The sequence below is a fragment of the Aquarana catesbeiana genome, linkage group LG04, assembly GCF_042186555.1.
Source record: "Aquarana catesbeiana isolate 2022-GZ linkage group LG04, ASM4218655v1, whole genome shotgun sequence".
Lineage (NCBI taxonomy): Eukaryota > Metazoa > Chordata > Amphibia > Anura > Ranidae > Aquarana > Aquarana catesbeiana.
Window position 1 is genome coordinate 594,976,041 of NC_133327.1, and position 12,111 is coordinate 594,988,151.

General features: G+C 41.4%; 1 protein-coding gene across 2 annotated transcripts in view; it reads right to left on the bottom strand.

Moving 5' to 3' along the window:
* PELI1 (pellino E3 ubiquitin protein ligase 1) overlaps positions 1–12,111 on the bottom strand; it is a 106,938-nt gene that overhangs the window by 33,557 nt on the left and 61,270 nt on the right. The gene's annotated exons all lie outside the window — the stretch shown is intronic.

The following is a 12,111-nucleotide window of genomic DNA, read 5'->3' on the forward strand; positions in this document are numbered from 1 at the left end:
TAAGGGCTCCCATAGAGGGAGGTAACAAGCTTTTGACAATCAGACACCCATTATCACACAGACAACTGTGCATGCAGCACTTTGCTTAACAGCCGAGTAACCCGTGCTGGTTAAACTGTGGACCTTATTTATTTAAAAAAAAAAAAAAAAAAAATCTTGAAATGAGTGACAAAGTCTTACTTTGAAGTGAAAAACAAAGTACTAGTTTATAGATGGTTTGAAAAATTGGCCGAGATTCGAACCATGTATGGGCAGGCTGATTGTACCCAAGTTGATCGATTAGCTTGGGTACAACCAGCCTGTTGGATTTTTTTTTAACGTGACTATTGCCAGCAACTATAGCCACTAGCAAATAATCATTTTGTGTTCTCTCCTCTCCTTAGACATTAATGGCTGTGTTTGAGTTATTTTGAGGGGACAGCAAACTTACTATTAATTAATTTGTTTGGGGGTTCTAAGTACTTTTCTAACAAAAAAAAAAAAAAAAAGTAGATTTTTACATGTGGGATTGAAGTGGCAGAATTGGCCCAGGTGCAAAGTGGTTAAAGCGGAGTTCCACCCAAACGTGGAACTTCCGCTTTAAGGACTCCTAACCCCCTGACATGCTACATTTGGCATGTCATTTTTTTTAGGGGGGGGGTACCTAGTTTTGACAGGTACCGAGCTCCCACTCGCCTAGGTGGCGATTCCTCTCCCTCCCCCTCCCTCCCTGCAATCTTCTGGAACACGTCACAGGACCCAGAAGAATGCTCGGCCATACAGGACAGCGCAGCATGACTTGCGCATTGTGCACCCGGCTGTGAAGCCGCAAGCTGTCACAGTCGGGTGCCTGCAGAAGTGATAAGGAGTAGAGGGGAGGCGGGGGTGAGAACCGAGGCTTCAGGCAGTCGCATCGTTGGACCGCGGGACAGGTGAGTGTGTGTTTATTAAAAGTCAGCAGCTAAAGTTTTTTTCTTCTCATTAACCACTTCCCTACCTGCCCATTGTCATATGACGTCCGCAGATGGGATCTTCCATCCTGGGCGGGAGTCATATGACGTCCTCGGCTTCCCGGCAGTGTAGGGGATGCGCGCGCCGCCACTGAGGAGACGTTGCGCGCGCCCGGTGGCCGCGATGACCACCGGGCACTTGCGAACGCTCGTTACAGAGCAGGACCATAGATCTGTGTGTGTAAACACACAGATCCACGTCCTGTCAGGGGAGGGGAGACAGATCGGGTGTTCCTAGTATATAGGAACACCGATCGGTCTCCTCCCCTAGTCAGTCCCCTCCCCCTACAGTTAGACTCACTCCCTAGGTAACATTTAACCCCTTGATCGCCCCCTAGTGTTAACTCCTTCCCTGCCAATAACATTTATACAGTAATCAGTGCATTTTTATAGCACTGGTCGCTGTATAAAATGTGAATGGTCCCAAAATAGTGTCAAAAGTGTCCAATATGTCCATCGCAATGTCAGTCACGATAAAAATTGCAGATCGCCGCCATTACTAGTAAAAAAAAAAAAATAAAAAATAATAACAAAATACCATAAATCTATCCCCTATTTTGTAGGCGCTATAACTTTTGCGCAAACCAATCAATATAGGCTTATTGCAATTTTTTTACCAAGTGTATGTAGAAGAATACATATCAGCCTAAACTGAGGAAAAAAAAATCTTTTTTTTTTTTTTTATTGGGATATTTATTATCCCAAAAAGTAAAAAAAAAAATGGCGTTTTTTTCAAACTTGTCGCTCTTCTTTTGTTTATAGCGCAAAAAATAAAAACCACAGAGGTGATCAAATACCACCAAAAGAAAGCTCTATTTGTGGGGAAAAATTTGGGTACAGTGTTGTATGACCGCGCAATTATTCAAAATGTTACAGCGCTGAAAACTGAAAATTGGCCTGGGCAGGAAAATGCCCTGTATTGAAGTGGTTAAAGATTTTTTTATTGAAATTTCCATACAAATAACAGAAAAATTAAAGGCAGCTGGTTCTGGTATATAACAATCAGGTATAGCAGTAAAACATTTACATAGCAATCTCAATCAAAGTAATGGAAGTTTTGTACTGAAAAACAAGTGGAACTCCGCTTTAGATGATAAAAAAAAAAAAAAAAAAAAAAGTGGTGGATAGAAAACAGAAGTTTTCCACAACTGGAATCTGCAAAATGAGCTTTCCTTTTCTTTGCCCCTTACACAAGACTCCATCAGTCTATTAAATGTATATGTATTGTCATGATTTAATATCTTATTTCATTCGCCTGATACATGAGCAGGATAAAAATGGATCGCAAATGAGGCTCTGTCCGGGATGTTGCTTCATATTGCAAAGGAATATGAATTATAAATGTAAGCATGAAAATTACATTTTGGAAAGTGTCAGATCCCAGATTAGCATCAGACACAGGGTACATGAAGAGCTGTGCTAGAGGTTACAGTATGTACTGGCTGTTCAACTTACAACTCTGTAACCTCACTTTTTAGGGGGTAGCAACACAACACAATGACACACACACAATGACAGAATTTCTACTAACACCTAACGGTTATCGTTCAGCATCATAGCACATCAGTGGAAGATGACAATACACACAAGGATGGAGCAATGATGATGTCAAGCCAGTTTGTAATCAAACAAAATATGGCCTTCTAAGAGCATTTTTATCAACACTAACATTACACCGTTTAATGAACAGCTAACAAAGCAGCACAACGGTTAAATGGTAGGGAATGATAGCCTTGTATGGATCCTCATCAGACATTACATCAGCTAGAATGAACTGGGCGATACTCTAGACAAGAAAATCTGATCAATCTTGTGGGGATTTCGATTTCTGGGCACCCCAGGAACTAAGGGCTCACATCCAAACTGGCCCATGGAGGAGTCTGGGAGCACACTATCAAACCTCAGTGAAATTACTGAGAAGCCTTCATCCCCATTACCCAACATATTACCTGCACCTATAAAACATTTTTTTGGGGGAAACTGTCCTCTACACACTAAACCAGTGGTTTTCAAACTTTGCTCAGTAATATACCACACCATCACCACCACCGCAGAGCCTGAATGACCCCAAAAGCCTAGTAATACATGGACAACGCATACATTCTATCTAAGCCAGCCATTCTCAACCAAGGTTTTGTAAAATCTCCAGAGATTCCTCCAGAGACTGCTAGGGGCTCCTTGAACAGTGAGGGATTGATCTCCTGCCTGATGGTGCCCACACCATTCAGCAAAACTACTGGAAATAAGTCAGTGGATCGTCTCCTCTCGTTTCTCTGGTAGTAACCACTGACACCAGTGATCATGTTGACATTTTTCCCACTGTCCCCAAATGTATGGGGGCCCTACACTGGCCATCAATGTAAGCAGCATTCTTTTTTTGTGTGTGCAGTCAATGCGTCTGAAGAATATGAATCTGATGTATATGGATTAACGTGGTTCGCCCAATGATAAATGATGATCCTGGTTATGCTGGGGCTTGTGGTCCTCCTTGATGGTTATGTTCTATATACCATAGTAGTAATCCATACCGATGTTATTTTAACTCATAGTATGAACATAGAGAGGATAAAGAGATCCATATAGCGCAATTCCATTTATGAGAAAAATGTAGTTAAAATCCAATTACACTCACTTGTACATAAAAAAATGCAAACAGAACAGTGGACCGGAAGTATCACATTGGCGTGCGTCTCACCGGCCAGAAATTATGTCACCAACAGCTGTCAGCTAACATGTTTCACCCTTCCTCCAGGGCGTTCTCAAAGGCTAACATTTTAGTGATTTCACACTGGTAGAGGTATAGATTGTTTTGCACCTATTTGATCCTAAGAGCAGGTACACAAAATTAGTTTAAGCTGAGAAAAGCATACCACAGACCTAGACTAAAGCCATCAGCCCTGCAAAGCCCCACCTACAGCAAGAGCAAACCCTAGAAATGACACATCCCATACTTGGTGAAACACTGGGCTAAAGGATTACCTTAACAAGGCTATTTTGGTGCACACTAGAAGTGCTCTAAAACTGGACAAAGCCATTTTGTACTGTCAAGGCCATTATACCTGTGACACCAACATTGGAATTCTCAAGAAGAGGTTTACAAATTCCAAATGAACTAAAAGCAGTTCACATACTGTATATGTAAATGTAATGATATAATAAAGTGGTACTGTCATCTACAGAATGCACATTACACCAAGCATCTCAAAGCTATATTTTGACATTTATCTTTTCACAGCTACAAGTAGCTGTAGATAAAATATAATACACGTGTAGCCGAGTGCTGCGCTGGCTGTGTGCGCCTGTGCCGCTTTCCCCACAATCTCCCCTCTCACTTAAAAGAGCTGTCCTATGCGCGACAAACATCTGCTACCATGTTTCCCCGAAAATAAGACCTAGTGTGATTGTCTGTGATGGCTGCAATATAAGCCCTACCCCCCAAATAAGCCCTACCCTGTTTCTCTGAAATTAAGTCCTACCCTGAAAATAAGACCTACAAGGACTTTAACTAGGGCTTATTTGGGGGGAAGGGCTTATATTCCAGCCATCACCGACAATCACGCTAGGTCTTATTTTCGGGGAAACAGGGTAGCTGCGTTTGGGTGCCATTAACAACTATGGTCACCACAAGCGCGCTGTATGTTTTCAGACCGTGGGCAAAAAAATATGCACACTTTTTTTGGAACATGCATGTGTTAACGGGGCTTACAGATGCAACCATTTGAGTAATCCAGGCAACGAACAAGCCAGCAGAAAGAGCAGTCTGAGCAGAAGGATGACTCATCAGTGTGCTGCAGTTCCTTTATTTCCCAATCAGCATGCTGGGTGCATGTTCTTGTCCAAGTTGTGCTGTTGCTGTGGAGGAGGTCAAGGAGCTAAGCAGGTTATTAGCAGGGGTGCCTTGTTCATGATCCTAGCAGTACAGAATTACAAAACCTTTCACAGATAAAACAGTTCACATTAAAAGTTTAAACTATGCATTATTTAGCTTGTGTGCCTTACAATGTGATTTTTAGATGAGGAAAAAAAATTTATTGTAGTCTAAATGTACTCAAAGACCCAGGTTACGGAAGTGAAAATTTCCAGTTTGTCAGCTGCCCTTGTCACTCAACCCTATTGACATTCAAGGGTTAATTAGAAAGTAGGGACAGCAGAAAATGAATCTGGCAAGGAAAGTTTGGTCTCAAATTTCTTAGGTGTTGTGTCAAACCAATGTTCAGAACATAGCAACAGTATCTAAGGGCAGCACGACACAGGAGATATAAACTTAGCTGGCTGCAATAAATCAAAGAGTCTGAGGCATAAAGAGCAATACAGAGGTGGGAGTCGGTGCACTATCATTATATGCTCCTATGAACTATGATTCAGACCTGACTTGGCACCCTACTGCTTCATTACAAAAGACATGTTCGGAAAAGTGAACAGAGGATGTGATTTGGGATTCAATTACATACCTGTGATATTAATTCACTAAGAGAATGAACACAATGCTGTACAGAACATTACCAGCTACGACAACGTACCGCAATTATGCTTTGTGGCCATTTTTTTTTTTGGGTGCACTGGCTCGTTAATGTAAAAAAAAGACAAATGGCAAAATGATCAGGTTGCAACTGAAAACATACAGTAAATTGTTAAAATTCAGGAATGAAGCAACTCTGGTTGTGGATTTTTTGTTGGCACCAGGTGTGGTGTCTGTACACCATAAAAATAGGAGTCTTCCTGGGATTTCCCTGAATTACAGTCCCTAGAGCTCAAAGATAAAGGGAATGCAGAACATCAAGTAGCAGAAAAATAAGGAAAAAAAAAAAAAGACCTTTTGTTTAACTTGACTGAAAATCCACAGATGCTCAAATAATCAATCTTTATAACTGTGAAATGCAGACTGGGTGGGAGCTCTCTAAATGCATAACAAAACATTCCAGGGCTGGTCATCATGGTCGTTTCCACAGAACTCATGGGGGCCCCTTTATACTCGAGAGCAGCCTGCATTTTACAACCCATTTATAAAATGCAGGTTGTGGCGTGGAGCCTGCCGTGTGTCACAGCCAAAAAGGGATTTTAATTTTCTTTTTTAAATAAACAAGGGCTTTGCCGTACTCCCTCGCCACAAGGTTTTGATTGACAGCAGCAGGAGCCAATGGCTCTCACTACTATCAATCTGCCCTGTGAGTAAGGAGAGTATAAGGGGTGACCCTTACATTCCTCTCAGCACAGGCTTACTCCAAGATAAACAACCATACACAATACACACGTTCAGTTACTCTGCAGGGAAACACCATTTCAATTATATATAGCACATTGTGGATACATTTTTTTAAAGAACAATTTTTTCAGTGAATAAGAAACTAAATATTCATCTTTGGGGTGTTGTCTAGCTGGCAATGTGGTGAATGGTCGCATTCTAGCACAGCTCTGCCTCTACCTTACTTCTGCTTCATTCTGTGAACCTGAAAGATTCTCTCACCTGACACAACCACCTACCTGGCAGGCAACAAATCTGCTCAGCAAGTTATTTCAGTGGATGGGACGCAGAAAAGGACAAGTCCCAATAAAGATGACTAAGACCACAAAATGGAACCAAGATGGCACCCAATCACCTAAATCACAGGCCGCTCCTTTATACCACATCTGATAAATGCAGAGAGCTGTCACCTCAATCTCTCAATTTAGTGTGTATGTGTGGTGGTTGGGGGGGCTGTTCTTGGGCCTGCAACCCCATTTCACCCTCTGTCTTAAAACTCAAGGGGAGGACAGGGAGGCCACACTTAAGAGAATTGTGCTTATACAAAAACACGACACCTTAATGAGCAAGGTGGTGGGCTTGGCCTTCATCTAAATATCCTGTGTCAGAATATACAGAACTGAAGGAGGTCATGGAGGCCAAAATTAAATTGTTGGAAGAAAAACAAAAAACAAAAAAACTGATGACCAGGAGAATTGGCTACACTAGAACAATCTACACCTCGTAGGCTTGCCCAAAAGGAAGAGGGAAGGGAACATCTCAGAGGAATTCATAGAAAACTAGACTGGAATTTGGTAAGCCCTGTCTTCCAGTTTTATTATTCAGTCAGAACACCAGGTGCCAGGGCACCCAGCTCCACCAGAATCCTCGTCCAATGGTGATGAGGTTACTGAACTACGAGGACAGAGAAACGATATTATGTCTAGAGAAAACGAAAGACCAGCTCCAGATTGTGAATGTTACGTTGTCATTGTATCCCGAAGCATCTGAAAGCTAGGGGCACCCTTTATGGCTGTTAAAGTGGTAGTAAAGTCATTTTTCTTAAAGTGATACTAAAGTCTTGTTTTTTTTCTCCTTTAAAAAAACAAACATGTTATACTTATCAGGTCTGATCTTCCTCTTCTCGGGTCCCTCTTCGGCACTCCTGGCTCCTCTCTCCTGCCGAATGCCCCACAGCAAGCAGCCTGCTATGGAGGAATCGGAGCCAAGCCGCAGCTCATTGTCCATTAAGACACAGAGCTATAGTCTGGCCCCATCCCCTCACTGGCTCACTGACTTTGATTGACAGAAGCGAATTGCTGCTGTATCAGCCAATGACGAGGGAGAGTCCGGGGTCTCTGGTGCAACATTGCTGGATCGAGATGAGGTTCAGGTAAGTATTAGGGGGGCTGCTGCACGCAGAAGGTTTTTTATCTTAATGCATAGAATGCATTAAGATAAAAAAAACCTTCTGCCTTTACAACCACTTCAATTTATTATCTACAGGTAAGCCTATTATAATGTTTACCCGTATGTACAGTAAATACCTCCTAAACGTGCACAGTTTAGGAGATAGTTACTTCAAACAGGTGGGATTTTATGGGCAAAATCAAATTAGATTGAAAAAATTATATTCCTTAAAAAATACATTTTATTGTACAAAATAGTCAAACATACAAAAACAATCATAAAAATAGCACCATTACAATGTATTACAATGCATTACAGTAATTAACTATTTCGAAACGCGTCGGATTCTCACTCATGGATAAGGAGCATCCGTGTAGTGGGATTTTTTGCCATCACTGTAATACATTGTAATGGTGCTATTTTTATGATTGTTTTTGTATATTTGTCTCTTTTATACTATTTTGTACAATAAAATTTATTTTTAAGGAATATAATTTTTTCAATCTAATTTGATTTTGCCCGTAAAATCCCACCTGTTTGAGGTACTGTTCAGGAATGGTGGCAAACTTTCGCATCAATTTTTGGGAGTTTATCTTTTTCCAGGAGATAGTTACTTTAGCAGTGCCAGTGAAGTCACCAGTGCAAGTACACTGCAATAGTGGAAGGTATACCCTGCAAAGACAACAGTTTATTAGTGACAGCCGAAGTCAGCTCATTGTACACGATAATTGGTCATTCTGATGATATTAGTTCTGTGCAATGGGCTTTGGATAAGTCGGACTTACCCCTACATTTGAAGGATTTCCTCTTAAAAGCTCTGGAATTCTGCCTTGCCAGAAATTACTTCTGGTATGGTGGTAAATTCTTTCTACAGACGCTCGGGTTGCCATGGGTGCTCGTTTTGCGTTGAGTGTCGCAAACATTTTCATGGCACTCTAGGAGGAAGAATTTGTCTTTGGTAGCAGAAAGGCGCAGTTGGTCTGCTACCAAAGATATAAAGATGATCTTTTTATGATCTGGGAGGGTGACTTGATCAGCCTCCAATTATTCATGTCCTGGCTTAATGGTAATACTAAGAACATCCGTCTCTCATGGAATGCTGATGCTTCAAGCATAGCCTTCCTTGATTTGGAAATTTTCAAACACGGAGGTTCTTTTAGAACTAAGAATTATTTCAAACCAACAGACAGGAATGGTTATATTCCCCTAGATAGCTGCCATCACAATTCATGGTTGCTTAACGTCCCCAGAGGGCAGTTCATTCGCCTTCGGCGCAACTGGTATCTGGATAATGATTATTTTTCACAAGCCAATGTCATGGCAGAAAGGTTTGCACAAAAGGGATATACCAAGGCATTTATAACAGAGGAGGTGGAAAGGGTTGGCAACATGGATCGACCCTAATTAGTAGCAGACTCTAATAGAAATAAGAACACAAAGCAAGATGACTTTCAATATAGGATCATCCTAGATTATAATATCCAACATAAGAAAGTGGAAAAAATCATTTTGAGATACTGGGATATCTTGAAAAAGGATAACATCCTAGGCCCAACTCTTCCTGCTTGCCCCAGATTTATCTACAGGAGACCACCGACCTTAAGGGATATTATAGCCCCTAGTGTGGTGGACCCCCCTGTGATTAAAGAGAATAGAAATTTTTAATTTTATGTCAGGGTTCTATGCATTCGGGAAATGCCCAGCATGCAGGCAATGCAAATTTAACATCAAGAAAAAGAAAGAGTTTAGAGCCACCGCCACCGATAGAACCTATCAGATTAAGAATCTGATCACTTGCGACACTGTGGGTGTAGTGTACATGCTTCAGTGCGAATGTGGACTCCAATACATGGGGAGAACCTCCAGACCCATGGGAGTCCGCATAGCAGAACATGTTAATAACATTAAAAGAGGTCTCAAGACCCACTATGTATCAAAGCACTTTAGGATCTGTCACAATAGGGACCCTAGAAAATTGCAGTTTTGGGGCATAGAAAAAGTCACGAAACATTGGAGGGGGGGCAACTATATTAGACAGCTTAGTCGCCATGCGTCCCTATGGATCCATGAAACCAGGGTGGCAGGGCCGAGGGGGTTAAACGTTGAGTTTGACCTCAACTGTTTTATCTCTGACAAATATTACAATTAGGCTTCTACTGTACATGTACAAGTAGGCTTCTACTGTACATGCCCTTATATACTTATGTTGTTTACTTTATATATAAATGTATTGTATGCCTATTTTATGGTTCATTATATGTACGAGATGGCCGCGGGAGTTATGTGTATATATATATATTATATCTCCTTAATTATATATATTTTTTATGGAGTTCATAAAAATCAGATCCCTGTAGTTATTTGAGATCATCGTTAAACCGTGTGGTTTTTTATTTTTATATTTATCTTTTAAAAGTTTTATTCAGTCTTAACCAATTGCCATGTCTTCAGTCGGTGTCTCTATTAAGGAATTAAGACAATTCTTAATAGATTTCCGTTTCACACACTGCTGACAGTCGGCATGTATATTAGGCTCCTGGGTGACAGTCTGGCTCCACCCTTGCTGACGAAGTCCTATTGGACATAACGCCGCATACGGGGGCGGAGCTTAGGTTTCTGACGTCACCCGCTGCCATCTCACAGACGTTCGGACGAGAACAGGCTGGTTTTTAGCTTGTACTGCGTTATATTCACAGGCGCTGTTCAGCGCGTGTTTTAGCAGTTTCTGTTTTAAATTTGAGCAATAAACTGTTATATATTGCTTTACAGAACGGACTACACCTAGGAGTTCTTTCCCTTCATCTTTGGAATTGCTGCATTCCTCACTGCACTGGAGGTTTCATCTCCCTTACTGCGTATTGGAGAGCTGCTTCTTGGTAACCACCCGGGACATCCAGAGGGGCCGTGCAGTGTCCATCCAGCCCATATGGAACCCATGCCCGTTTGACCTCCTGTAACTTAAAGTGGTGTTCCAGCCGAAATTATACTTTTTAAATAAAAATACCCCTATAATACACAAGCTTAATGTATTCTAGTAAAGTTAGTCTGTAAACTAAGGTCTGTTTTGTTAGTTTATAGCAGTAGTTTGTTATTTTATAAACTTACAGCAGGCCGTGGCCATCTTAAGTGTGGGCATCTGAAGCCAGACTGTATTTCTTCCTGCATCTCATCCTTGCAGATCTCGCACATGCTCAGTGCAGCACAAGCAGTGTAATAGGTTTCAGGTCAGGTTTCCATAGCAACGGCAGTGTCAGAGGAAGTTGCCGCCCCTTCCCAGAAGGCATTGCAAACAGGAAATGATGCGATGGGCCACGGCCAGGGAGGAGGAAGTGAAAAATGAATACAGCAGATATAGAGTAGGTGCTGAGAGAAAAAAAAAAAATATCCAATTCGTTTACAGTGCACAGTTTAGTGAGGGATGCTGAAGAGTTGTAAAAGCTGGTGGAACTCCACTTTAAGAGGTCCACCCTATCTGGTAAGCACATACATGTGTTTCATGGGAGACGATCAAGGTTTCACATAGAAGAACTGGCTTTATTATGAGAGATTTTATTTTTGAATCCATAGACTTTCTTTATATTATTTGCGCTGCACTCATTTTGTTTTTTTAGTTTTTTTTTTCCAAGTACACTGCACGCCATCCCTTGAGAGAGCCGTGCCGCAGGAGTGACACCGTTGCAGCTCGGCAATTCAAATGGCCACAGCCAGCAAACCCAGAAGGAAGACTGGGTGAAGAGCCCTGCAAGTGCAGCAGCTGATCAGTAATAAAAACATCACTCTCACTCACACTTTGCACATGGATAGAGACAAAAAAAAAAAAAAAAAACACAAAAAAAAAAAAAATACAAAAAAGTATTTTATTTTTTATCTTTATTGTTTTTTATTCTAAAAAAAGGAGGAATTTGCAACAAAGTTTGTTAGAATTCCTGCAATATACATAGATCACCTAGAGGAGAATGTATTTTTCTGAAAGAAAGTAAAGTTACTCTAATGCCCCGTACACACGGTCGGACATTGATCGGACATTCCGACAACAAAATGCATGGATTTTTTCTGACGGATGTTGGCTCAAACTTGTGTTGCATACACACCGTCGGACAAAGTTGTCGGAAAATCCGATCGTTCTAAACGCGGTGACGTAAAACACGTCGGGACTATAAACAGGTCAGTAGCCAATAGCTTTCCTATCTTAATTTATTCTGAGCATGCGTGGCACTTTGTGCGTCGGATTTGTGTACATGTGATCGGAATTTCCGACAACGTATTTTGTTGTCTGAAAATTTTATAGCCTGCTCTCAAACTTTGTGTGTCGGAAAATCCGATGGAAAATGTCCGATGGAGCCCACACACGGTCGGAATTTCCGATAACACGCTCCGATCGCACATTTTCCATCGGAAAATCCGACAGTGTGTACAGGGCATAAGACTGTTGTTCCCAGTGAACACACCTGTATAGACATCATTGCCCATGGATGACAGAAAGGGAGGCTT